Source organism: Arachis ipaensis, chromosome B10 (assembly GCF_059453495.1).
Source record: "Arachis ipaensis isolate K30076 ecotype BB chromosome B10, ASM5945349v1, whole genome shotgun sequence".
Lineage (NCBI taxonomy): Eukaryota > Viridiplantae > Streptophyta > Magnoliopsida > Fabales > Fabaceae > Arachis > Arachis ipaensis.
The window spans coordinates 118,313,277-118,326,240 of record NC_142435.1 but is presented as its reverse complement, the minus strand read 5'-3'; the positions used below and the strand labels follow the sequence as shown (position 1 = coordinate 118,326,240).

Genomic DNA, 12,964 nt, shown 5'->3' with positions numbered 1-12,964 from the left:
TAAAGCTTGACTGGCTATTAAGCCATGTCTAACCCTCAGATTGGAGCTTTAGAGCATAAGATTCCTGGAATTCATATTAAAAATTTTGAATCCCTATTTTTCTTTTTTTTTCAAAATGATTTTCGAAAAAAAAATCATAAAATCATAAAAATCAAAAATATTTCTTGTTTGAGTCTTGAGTCATGTTATAAGTTTGGTGACAATTGCATCTTCATCTTGCATTTTTTCGAAAATTTTCTTGCATTCATAGTGTTCTTCATGATCTTCAAGTTGTTCTTGGTAAGTCTTCTTGTTTGATCTTTGCATTTGCATATTTTGTGTCTTTTCTTGTTTTTCATATGCATTCTTCAATTCTTAGTGCCTAAGCATTAAAGAATTCTAAGTTTGGTGTCTTGCATGTTTTCTTTGCATTAAAAATTTTTCAAAAATGTGTTCTTGATGTTCATCATGATCTTCATAGTGTTCTTGATGTTCATCTTGACATTCATAGCATTCTTGCATGCATTCATTGTTTTGATCTAAAAATTTCATGCATTGCATCATTTTAGTGTTTTTCTCTCTCATCATAAAAAAATTCAAAAATCAAAAAAATATCTTTCCCTTTTTCTCTCTTAAAATTTCGAAAATTAGATTTGACTTTTTTAAAAATTTTTAAAATCTAGTTGTTTTTATGAGTCAAATCAAATTTTCAATTTAAAAATCTTATCTTTTTCAAAAATCAAATCTTTTTCATTTTCTTAGTTATTTTCGAAAATTTTAAAAATATTTTTCAAAAATCTTTTTCTTATCTTTATCTCCTAATTTTCGAAAATAACATCATCAATTAATGTTTTGATTCAAAAATTTCAAGTTTGTTACTTACTTATTAAGAAAGATTCAAACTTTAAGTTCTAGAATCATATCTTGTGATTTCTTGTGAATCAAGTCATTAATTGTGATTTTAAAAATCAAATCTTTTTAAAAACTAATTTCTATCATATCTTTTCAAAAATATCTTCTTATCTTACCTTTTTCAAAAATTTGATTTCAAAATATCTTTTCTAACTTCCTAACTTCTTCTCTTTTCAAAATTTGTTTCAACTAACTAACTAACTTTTTGTTTGTTTTTTATCTTTTTCAAAACCACCTAACTAACTCCCTCTCTCTCTCTAATTTTCGAAAATATCTCCCTCTTTTTCAAAAATTCTTTTTAATTAACTAATTATTTTAATCTTTCATTTTAAAAATTTTCGAAAATTACTAACCTTTTTCTAAAACTATTTTCGAAAATCATTAACTCTTTTTCAAAAATTATTTTCGAAATTTTCCTCTCTCATCTTATTCTATTTATTTATTCATCTACTAACATCTCTCCCTCACCCACCAAAAATCCGAACCCTCTCTCTCTCTTTCTGAGTTCAGATTTTTCTCTTCTTCTTTTCTTCTACTAACAATAAGGAACCTCTTTACTGTGACATAGAGGATTCCTCTTCTTTTCTTGTTCTCTTCTCTTTCTTATGAGCAGGAACAAGGAAAAAGGCATTCTTGTTGAAGCTGATCCAGAACCTGAAAGGACTCTTAAGAGGAAACTAAAAGAAGCTAAATTACAACAATCTAGAGACAACCTTATTGAAAATTTCGAACAAGTAAAGGAGATGGCAGCCGAACCCAACAACAATAATGCAAGGAGGATGCTTGGTGACTTTACTGCACCTAATTCCAATTTACATGGAAGAAGCATCTCCATTCCTACCATTGGAGCAAACAATTTTGAGCTGAAACCTCAGCTAGTTTCTCTGATGCAGCAGAACTGCAAGTTTCATGGACTTCCATCTGAAGATCCTTTTCAGTTCTTAACTGAATTCTTGCAGATCTGTGATACTGTTAAGACTAATGGAGTAGATCCTAAAGTCTACAGGCTCATACTTTTCCCTTTTGCTGTAAGAGACAGAGCTAGAATATGGTTGGACTCTCAACCTAAAGACAGCCTGAACTCTTGGGATAAGCTGGTCACGGCTTTCTTAGCCAAGTTCTTTCCTCCTCAAAAGCTGAGCAAGCTTAGAGTGGATGTTCAAACCTTCAAACAAAAAGATGGTGAATCCCTCTATGAAGCTTGGGAAAGATACAAACAGTTGACCAAAAAGTGTCCTTCTGACATGCTTTCAGAATGGACCATCCTGGATATATTCTATGATGGTTTATATGAGCTATCAAAGATGTCATTGGATACTTCTGCAGGTGGATCCATTCACCTAAAGAAAACGCCTGCAGAAGCTCAAGAACTCATTGACATGGTTGCTAATAACCAGTTCATGTACACTTCTGAGAGGAATCCTGTGAGTAATGGGACGCCTATGAAGAAGGGAGTTCTTGAAGTTGATACTCTGAATGCCATATTGGCTCAGAACAAAATATTGACTCAGCAAGTCAATATGATTTCTCAGAGTCTGAATGGAATGCAAGCTGCATCCAACAGTACTCAAGAGGCACCTTCTGAAGAAGAGGCCTATGATCCTGAAAACCCTGCAATAGCAGAGGTGAATTACTTAGGTAAACCTTATGGAAACACCTATAATCCATCATGGAGAAATCATCCAAATCTCTCATGGAAGGATCAACAAAAGCCTCAACAAGGCTTTAATAATAGTGGAAGATACAGGTTTAGCAATAGCAAGCCTTTTCCATCATCCACTCAGCAACAGACAGAGAATTCTGAGCAGAATCCATCTAGCTTAGCAAATTTAGTCTCTGATCTATCTAAGGCCACTGTGAGTTTCATGAATGAAACAAGGTCTTCCATTAGAAATTTGGAAGCACAAGTGGGCCAGCTGAGTAAAAGGATCACTGAAATCCCTCCTAGTACTCTCCCAAGCAATACAGAAGAGAAGCCAAAAGGAGAGTGCAAAGCCATTGACATAAGCACCATGGACGAACCTGTAAGGGAAGGAGAGGACGTGAATCCCAAGGAGGAAGACCTCCTGGGACGTCCAGTGCTCAATAAGGAGTTTTCCTCTGAGGAACCAAAGGAATCTGAGACTCATCTAGAGACCATAGAGATTCCATTGAACCTCCTTATGCCATTCATGAGCTCTGATGAGTATTCCTCTTCTGAAGAGAATGAGGATGCCACTGAAGAGCAAACTGCCAAGTTTCTTGGTGCAATCATGAAGCTAAATTCCAAATTATTTGGCATTGAAACTTGGGAAGATGAACCTCCCTTGTTCACCAATGAACTAAGTGATCTGGATCAACTGACACTGCCTCAGAAGAGACAGGATCCTGGAAAGTTCATAATACCTTGTACCATAGGCACCATGATCTTTAAGGCTCTGTGTGACCTTGGTTCAGGAATAAACCTCATGCCCCTCTCTGTAATAGAGAAACTGGGAATCTATGGGGTGCAAGCTGCTAAAATCTCATTAGAGATGGCAGACAATTCAAGAAAACAGGCTTATGGACAAGTAGAGGATGTGTTAGTAAAGGTTGAAGGCCTTTACATCCCTACTGATTTCATAGTCCTGGATACTGGAAAGGAAGATAATGAATCCATCATCCTAGGAAGACCTTTCCTAGCCACAACAAGAGCTGTGATTGATGTGGACAGAGGAGAATTGATCCTTCAATTAAATAAGGACAACCTTGTGTTTACAACTCAAGGATCTCTCTCTGCATCCATGGAGAGGAAGCAGAAAAAGCTTCTCTCAAAGCAGAGTCAACCAAAGCCCCCACAGTCAAACTCTAAGTTTGGTGTTGGGAGGCCACAACCAAACTCTAAGTTTGGTATCAAACCCCCATATCCAAACTCTAAGTTTGGTGTCGGGAGGTCTCAACAAAGCTCTGCACATCTGTGAGGCTCCATGAGAGCCCACTGTCAAGCTATTGACATTAAAGAAGCGCTTGTTGGGAGGCAACCTAATTTTTATTTATCTAACTATATTTTTCTTAGTTATATGTCTTTATAGGTTCATGATCATGAGGAGTCACAAAATAAATATAAAAATTGAAAACGGAATCAAAAACAGCAGAACAAAAATCACACCCTGGAGAAAGCATCTGCCTGGCGTTCAACATCAGAACAGAGCATGGCTCTGGCGCTGAACGCCCAAAATGGGCAGTATCTGGGCGCTGAACTCCCAAAATGGGCATCATCTGGGCGCTGAACACCAGAATTGCACCCTGGAGAAGAGCTGGCGCTGAACGCCCAGAACAAGCATGGTTCTGGCGTTCAACGCCAGAAATGGGCAACAAATGGGCGTTGAACGCCCAAAATGGGCACCAACCTGGCGCTGAACGCCCAGAGTTGTGTGCAAGGGCATTTTACATGCCTAATTTGGTGCAAGGTTGTAAATCCTTGAACACCTCAGGATCTGTGGACCCCACAGAATCACCTCAGGATCTGTGGACCCCACAGGATCGCCACCTACCTCCACTCACTTCTTCTTACCCCTCTTTCACACAATCCCATAAACACTCTTCCCCAAAACCCTTCACCAATCACCTCAATCTCTCTTCCCCATCACCTCTTTACCACTCACATCCATCCACTCTTCCCCATAAACCTACCTCATAAACTCCACCTACCTTCGAAATTCAAAATCAATTTCCCACCCAAACCCACCCTAAATGGCCGAACCTTCACCCCCCTCCCTTCCCTATATATAGCCCTCCATTCTTCCTCATTTTAACACAACACAACCCTCTCTTCTCTTCTTGGCCGAAACACAACCCCTTCTTCCTCTCCTCTATTTCTTCTTCTTCTTCATCTATTCTTTCTTCTCTTGCTCGAGGGCGAGCAAAATTATAAGTTTGGTGTGGTAAAAGCATAAGCTTTTTGTTTTTCCATTACCATTGATGCCACCTAAGACCGGAGAATCCTCTAGAAAAGGAAAAGGGAAGACAAAAGCTTCCACCTCCGAGTCATGGGAGATGGAAAGGTTCATCTCCAAAGCCCATCAAGACCACTTCTATGATGTTGTGGCCAAGAAGAAGGTGATCCCCGAGGTCCCTTTCAAACTCAAAAGAAATGAGTATCCAGAGATCCGACATGAAATTCAAAGAAGAGGTTGGGAAGTTCTAACAAATCCCATCCAACAAGTCGGCATCCTAATAGTTCAAGAGTTCTATGCCAATGCATGGATCACCAAGAACCATGATCAAAGTAAGAACCCGGATCCAAAGAACTATGTTACAATGGTTCGGGGAAAATACTTAGATTTTAGTCCGGAGAATGTGAGGTTGGCGTTCAACTTGCCAAACATGGAAGAGAACGCATGCCCCTACACAAGAAGAGTCAACTTTGATCAAAGGTTGGACCACGTCCTTATGGACATATGTGTGGAAGGAGCTCAATGGAAGATTGACTCCAAAGGCAAGTCGGTTCAACTAAGAAGATTGGACCTCAAGCCTGTGGCTAGAGGATGGTTGGAATTCATCCAATGCTCCATCATTCCCACTTGCAACCGATCTGAAGTTACTGTGGATCGGGCCATCATGATTCATAGCATCATGATTGGAGAGGAAATAGAAGTTCATGAAGCCATCTCTAATAAACTCTACAAAATAGCCGAAAAGTTATCCCCCATGGCAAGGCTAGCATTTCCTCATCTTATTTGCCATCTATGTTACTTAGCTGGAGCTTTCATAGAAGGAGACATTCCCATTAAGGAACAGAAGCCCATCACTAAGAAAAAGATGGAGCAAGCAAGAGAGCCCATTCATGGAACTCAAGAGGAGTATGAAGCTCATCACCATGAGATCCCGGAGATGCCTCAAATGCATTTTCCTCCACAAAACTATTGGGAGCAAATCAACACCTCCCTAGGAGAATTAAGTTCCCATATGGGACAACTAAGGGTGGAACATCAAGAGCACTCCATCATCCTTCATGAAATAAGAGAAGATCAAAAAGCAATGAGGGAGGAACAACAAAGACAAGGAAGAGACATAGAAGAGCTCAAAGACATCATTGGTTCCTCAAGAAGGAAACGCCACCATCACTAAGGTGGATTCATTCCTTGTTCTTATTTCTTCTGTTTTTCGTTTTCTATGTTATGTGCTTATCTATGTTTGTGCCTTCACTACATGATCATTAGTAGTTAGTAACTTTGTCTTAAAGTTATGAATGTCCTATAAATCCATCACCTCTTTTAAATAAAAATTGTTTTAATTCAAAAGAACAAGAAGTACATGAGTTTCGAATTTATCCTTGAACTTAGTTTAATTATATTGATGTGGTGACAATGCTTCTTGTTTTCTGAATGAATGCTTGAACAGTGCATATGTCTTTTGAAGTTGTTGTTTAAGAATGTTAAATATGTTGGCTCTTGAAAGAATGATGACTAGGAGATATGTTATTTGATAATCTGAAAATCATAAAAATGATTCTTGAAGCAAGAAAAAGCAGCAAAGAACAAAGCTTGCAGAAAAAAAATAGAAAGAAAAAGAAAAAGCAAGCAGAAAAAGCCAAAAGCTCTTAAAACCAAGAGGCAAGAGCAAAAAGCCAATAACCCTTAAAACCAAAAGTCAAGGGCAAATAAAAAGGATCCCAAGGCTTTGAGCATCAGTGGATAGGAGGGCCTAAAGGAATAAAATCCTGGTCTAAGCGGCTAAACCAAGCTGTCCCTAACCATGTGCTTGTGGCGTGTAGGTGTCAAGTGAAAACTTGAGACTGAGCGGTTAAAGTCAAGGTCCAAAGCAAAAAAAGAGTGTGCTTAAGAACCCTGGACACCTCTAATTGGGGACTTTAGCAAAGCTGAGTCACAATCTGAAAAGGTTCACCCAATTATGTGTCTGTGGCATTTATGTATCCGGTGGTAATACTGGAAAACAAAGTGCTTAGGGCCACGGCCAAGACTCATAAAATAGCTGTGTTCAAGAATCATCATACTGAACTAGGAGAATCAATAACACTATCTGAACTCTGAGTTCCTATAGATGCCAATCATTCTGAACTTCAATGGATAAAGTGAGACGCCAAAACTATTCAAGAGGCAAAAAGCTATAAGTCCCGCTCATTTAATTGGAGCTATGTTTCATTGATAGTTTGGAATTTATAGTATATTCTCTTCTTTTTATCCTATTTGATTTTCAGTTGCTTGGGGACAAGCAACAATTTAAGTTTGGTGTTGTGATGAGCGGATAATTTATACGCTTTTTGGCATTGTTTTTAGTCTGTTTTTAGTAGAATCTAGTTACTTTCAGGGATGTTTTCATTAGTTTTTATGTTAAATTCACATTTCTGGACTTTACTATGAGTTTGTGTGTTTTTCTGTGATTTCAGGTATTTTCTGGCTGAAATTGAGGGACTTGAGCAAAAATCAGATTCAGAGGTTGAAGAAGGACTGCTGATGCTGTTGGATTCTGACCTCCCTGCACTCAAAATGGATTTTCTGGAGCTACAGAACTCAAAATGGCGCGCTTCTAATTTCTTTAGAAAGTAGACATCTAGGGCTTTCCAGCAATATGTAATAGTCCATACTTTGCCCAAGTTTAGACGACGCAAACTGGCGTTCAACGCCAGCTCTCTGCCCAATTCTGGCGTCCAGCGCCAGAAACAAGTTGCAAAGTGGTGTTCAACGCCCAAACTAGCACCAAAACTGGCGTTCAACTCCAGGAATAACCTCTACACGTGTAACACTCAAGCTCAGCCCAAGCACACACCAAGTGGGCCCCGGAAGTGGATTTATGCATCAATTACTTACTTCTGTAAACCCTAGTAGCTAGTTTATTATAAATAGGACTTTTTACTATTGTACTAGACATCTTGGAATCTTTGGAATCATCTTTGGACGCCTGGTTCTTAGATCAGAGGGGCTGGCCATTCGGCCATGCCTGGACCTTTCACTTATGTATTTTCAACGGTAGAGTTTCTACACTCCCTAGATTAAGGTGTGGAGCTCTGCTGTTCCTCAAAGATTAATGCAAAGTACTACTGTTCTTCTATTCAATTCATCTTATTTCGCTTCTAAGATATTCATTCGCACTTCAATCTGAATGTGATGAACGTGACAATCATCATCATTCCCTATGAACGCGTGCCTGACAACCACTTCTGCTCTACATTAGATTGAATGAGTATCTCTTAGATCTCTTAATCAGAATCTTCGTGGTGTAAGCTAGAATGATGGCGGCATTCAAGAGAATCCGGAAAGTCTAAACATTGTCTGTGGTATTCCGAGTAGGATTCAATGATTGAATGACTGTGACGAGCTTCAAACTCGCGAGTGCTGGGCGTAGTGACAGACGCAAAAGGAGGGTGAATCCTATTCCAGCATGATCGAGAACCTCAGATGATTAGCCGTGCTATGACAGAGCATTTGGACCATTTTCACAAGAGGAGAGGATGTAGCCACTGACAACGGTGATGCCCTTGCTTAAAGCCAGCCATGGAAAGGAGTAAGACTGATTGGATGAAGACAGCGGGAAAGCAGAGGTTCAGAGGAACGATTGCATCTCCATACGCTTATCTGAAATTCTCACCAATGATTTACATAAGTATTTCTATCCTTATTTTATTAATACATTTCGAAAACCCCATTACTATTTTATTTCTGCCTGACTAAGATTTACAAGGTGACCATAGCTTGCTTCATACCAACAATCTCCGTGGGATTCGACCCTTACTCACGTAAGGTATTACTTGGACGACCCAGTGCACTTGCTGGTTAGTTGTGCGAAGTTGTGAACCATGGTATTGGCATCATATTTTTGGTGCCATTACCAGGGAAAGAAAGAGCAATGAAATTTACATAATCAAGGTGTAATCACAATTTCTGCGCACCATGAAGCTTGGGAGAGATACAAGCTACTGACTAGGCAATGCCCTCCTGACATGTTCTCCAAGTGGACCCAACTGGATATCTTTTATGAAGGCTTAGGAGAGATGTCAAAGATGAGCCTAGACACTTCTGCAGGCAGTTCATTGCATAAGAAGAAGACACTAGAAGAGACTATTGAGCTGATTGAATTGGTTGCAAGCAACCAATATTTATACACATCTAACAGGAATCCTGTGAACTCTGGGGCCACTCAGAAGAGAGGCGTGTTGGAAGTAGACGCTATTAATGCTCTTCTTGCTCAGAACAAGCTTATGTCTCAGCAGATAAATCTACTTACTCAACAGATGGGTGGCATGCAAGTCTCAGCTATCAACACTCAAAATCCACCCCAAGATACCTCCTATGACATGACAGGTAACATTATGCAAAATGATAATTATGATTATGCTCAACCTTCTTCTGAACAGGTGAATTACATGGGAAGTGCTCCTAGAAATCCTAACAATGATCCATATTCTAAGACATACAACCAGGGATGGAGGAATCACCCAAATTTTGGGTGGAGAGATCAACCTCAGAGACCTCAGAACTTCAACAATAGTTCTCAGGGCGGTTTTCAACAGAACAACTATAATAACCGCCAATTTCAGTCACAGCAACAACAACCACCTCAGCAAACAAATTCAAAATCCCAAGAAGATTCTAAATGGGAGATGATGATGAATTTCATACAAGAAACTAGAGCCTCCATTAGAAACTTGGAGGTGTAAATGGGTCAAATGAGCAAGCAATTACCTGAAAGGTCTTCAAATACATTCCCTGGTGATACAGTGGTGAACCCAAGAGAAGATTGCAAGGCCATTCAATTGAGAAGTGGTAAGGTAGCTGGTTCTGAGACTAAGGTCAATGAAGATCTAGTTGAAAAGGAAGCTCCAGAGGAGAAGAAGGAAGAAATAGAGCACGCCCCTCCTAAACGTGCAGACAACCCATTTCCTGACTCTCTTGACACTTATCCCACTTTACCAAAGGCCCCAGAATACAAGCCAAAAATTCCATATCCTCAGAGGCTTCAGAAGGCGTCCAAAGAAAAATAATTCTCTAAATTTTTAGATGTCTTCAAGAAGCTGCAGATCAACATCCTTTTTGCAGAGGCTCTGGAGCAAATGCCTCTCTATGCTAAATTTATGAAAGAATTGTTGACCCACAAGAGGAATTGGAAGGAACAAGAAACAGTGGTGCTAACCAAGGAATGCAGTGCTATTATTCAACACACCCTTCCTGAGAAGATGCCAGACCCAGGGAGCTTTATCATTCCTTGCACCATTGGAGAAGTCGGCATTCAGAGAGCTTTATGTGATCTTGGAGCTAGCATCAACCTCATGCCACTTTCAGTGATGAAAAAGCTTCAAATTGAGGAGGTAAAACCCACTCGTATTTCTCTTCAACTTGCTGATCTTTCTATTAAATTACCTGTGGGTGTGGTTGAAGATTTACTTGTTAAAGTAGGACCATTTATTTTCCCTGTTGATTTTGTTCTATTAGACATAGAAGAGGAGGTAAAACCCTCTATTATACTTGGTAGACCCTTTTTAGCTACAGGTAGAGCTCTGATAAATGTGCAAAAAGGTGAATTAACCCTGAGGGTCAATGAAGAACAAGTGGTCTTAAATGTTTTTGAAGACCTCAAGCATCCCAATGATTCTGAGGGGTGTATGAAAATAGATGTTATTGAACCACTTGTTCAAGAAGTACTGGAAACTGAGGTACTTAATGATGTTCTGGATCCTATTTCTGAGTGTGAATTAGTTGAAGTTGATAATTCACCACCCCAAAAGGAGCTGATGAACACGCCTATAAAAGAGAAGGAAGCCCCCAAGCTTGAGCTCAAACATTTACCTCCTTCTCTGAAATATGTGTTCTTGGGTGAAAATGATTCATACCCAGTGATTATTAGCTCTTCTCTAAAGCCTGAAGAAGAAGAGGCACCTGTTTCAGTGCTCAAGAGTCATAAAACAGTTCTTGGGTGGACCATTAGTGATTTGAAGGGGATTAGTCCAACCAAGTGTATGCACAAAATCCGTCTTGAAGATGATGCTAAACCAGTTGTACAACCACAAAGGAGACTCAATCCAACTATGAAAGAGGTGGTCCAAAAAGAGGTAATGAAGTTATGGGAAGCAGGTATTATTTACCCTATTTCTGACAGTCCTTGGGTAAGTCCTGTGCAGGTAGTTCCCAAGAAAGGAGGGATGACAGTGATCAAGAATGAAAAGAATGAGCTTATTCCTACAAGAACAGTCACAGGATGGAGAATGTGCATAGATTACAGGAGGCTCAACACTGCTACAAGGAACGATCATTTCCCCCTCCCTTTCATTGATCAGATGCTTGAGAGGTTAGCCGGTCATGCTTTTTATTGTTTTCTAGATGGATATTCTGGATATAATCAAATTACAGTGGACCCTCAAGATTAAGAGAAGACAGCATTCACATGCCCCTTTACCGTATTTGCCTATAGGAGAATGCCATTCGGACTCTGCAATACTCCAGCAACTTTTCAGAGGTGTATGCTTTCAATTTTTTCTGATATGGTTGAAAAGTTTATTGAGATATTTATGGATGACTTTTCTGTTTTTGGAAATTCTTTTAAATCCTACCTTAAACATTTATCTCTTGTCTTGAAACGGTGTCAAGAATCAAACTTTGTTTTAAATTGGAAAAAATGCCATTTTATGGTTACAGAAGGCATTGTTCTTGGACACTGGATTTCAAGTAAGGGAATTGAGGTTGACAGAGCAAAGGTGGAGGTAATTGAAAAATTACCACCACCAACTAATGTTAAGGTAATTAGGAGTTTTTTGGGTCATGCAGGATTTTATGGAAGATTTATAAAGGATTTTTCTAAAATTGCTAAACTATTGAGCAACCTGTTGGTTGTTGATGTTCCTTTTGTTTTTGATTCTGATTATCTGCATGCTTTTGAAACTCTGAAGGCAAACCTTACCTCTGCTCCCATTATAGCTCCCCCTGACTGGGATTTACCATTTGAATTAATGTGTGATGCTAGTGATTTTGCTATAGGAGCTATTTTAGGACAAAGGCATGGTAAGCTTGTACATGTCATTTATTATGCCAGTCGTGTGTTAAATGATGCTCAAAAGAATTACACAACTACAGAAAAGGAATTATTAGCTGTTGTGTATGCTGTTGATAAGTTTAGATCCTATTTACTTGGTTCTAAGGTTATTGTTTATACTGACCATGCTGCTTTGAAGTACCTTCTAACCAAGCAGGATTCTAAACCAAGATTAATCAAATGGGTGTTGCTCCTTCAGGAGTTTGATATTGAAATAAAAGACAGGAAAGGGTCAGAAAATCAAGTGGCTGACCATCTCTCTAGAATTGAGCCTGAAGCAAGAGTGCAACCACCCACAGCTTTGACTGAGATATTTCCGGATGAGCAATTGTTCCTCATTCAACAGGCTCCATGGTTTGCAGACATTACAAATTATAAGGCCATGAATTTTATCCCAAGAGAGTACAGCAGGCAACAAGTAAAGAAGCTATTAACAGATGCCAAGTATTACATCTGGGAGAAACCATGCCTTTTTAAAAGATGTTCAGATGGTATAATCAGGAGATGTGTCCCAGATGAAGAAACACAGCAAATTCTTTGGCACTGTCATGGTTCTAAATATGGGGGCCACTTTTGTGGTGAAAGGACAGCTACAAAGGTCCTTCAGAGCGGGTTCTACTGGCCTACTCTCTTCAGAGATTCAAGAAATTTTGTGAAGCACTGTGACAGATGTGCAAAAGCCACAAATCTCCCTGCCAATCACGAAATGCCACAGCAGGGGATTCTTAAGGTTGAGTTGTTAGATGTGTGGGGTATTGATTTCATGGGACCTTTTCCACCCTCACATTCAAACAACTATATTCTAGTGGCGGTTGATTATGTGTCCAAGTGGGTGGAAGCTGTAGCTCTACCCACCAATGATGCCAAGGTGGTAATGAGCTTTCTTCAGAGATATATCTTTAGCCGGTTTGGTGTCCCAAGGACACTCATTAGTGATAGTGGAAGCCACTTCTGTAACAGACAGCTGGACTCTCTTCTGCATAGATATGGAGTCCGTCATAAAGTGGCAACCCCCTATCACCCTCAGACAAGTGGACAGGTTGAAGTTTCCAACAGGGAACTCAAAAGGATT

General features: G+C 39.5%; 1 non-coding gene across 1 annotated transcript; it reads right to left on the bottom strand.

The window, feature by feature from the left end:
* Nucleotides 1–2,033: 2,033 nt before the first annotated feature.
* On the bottom strand, nucleotides 2,034–2,141 carry LOC148581459 (small nucleolar RNA R71). Its single transcript, XR_015895586.1, has one exon. It is a non-coding gene; the product is annotated as a small nucleolar RNA R71 (small nucleolar RNA).
* Between the last annotated feature and the right edge of the window lie 10,823 nt (nucleotides 2,142–12,964).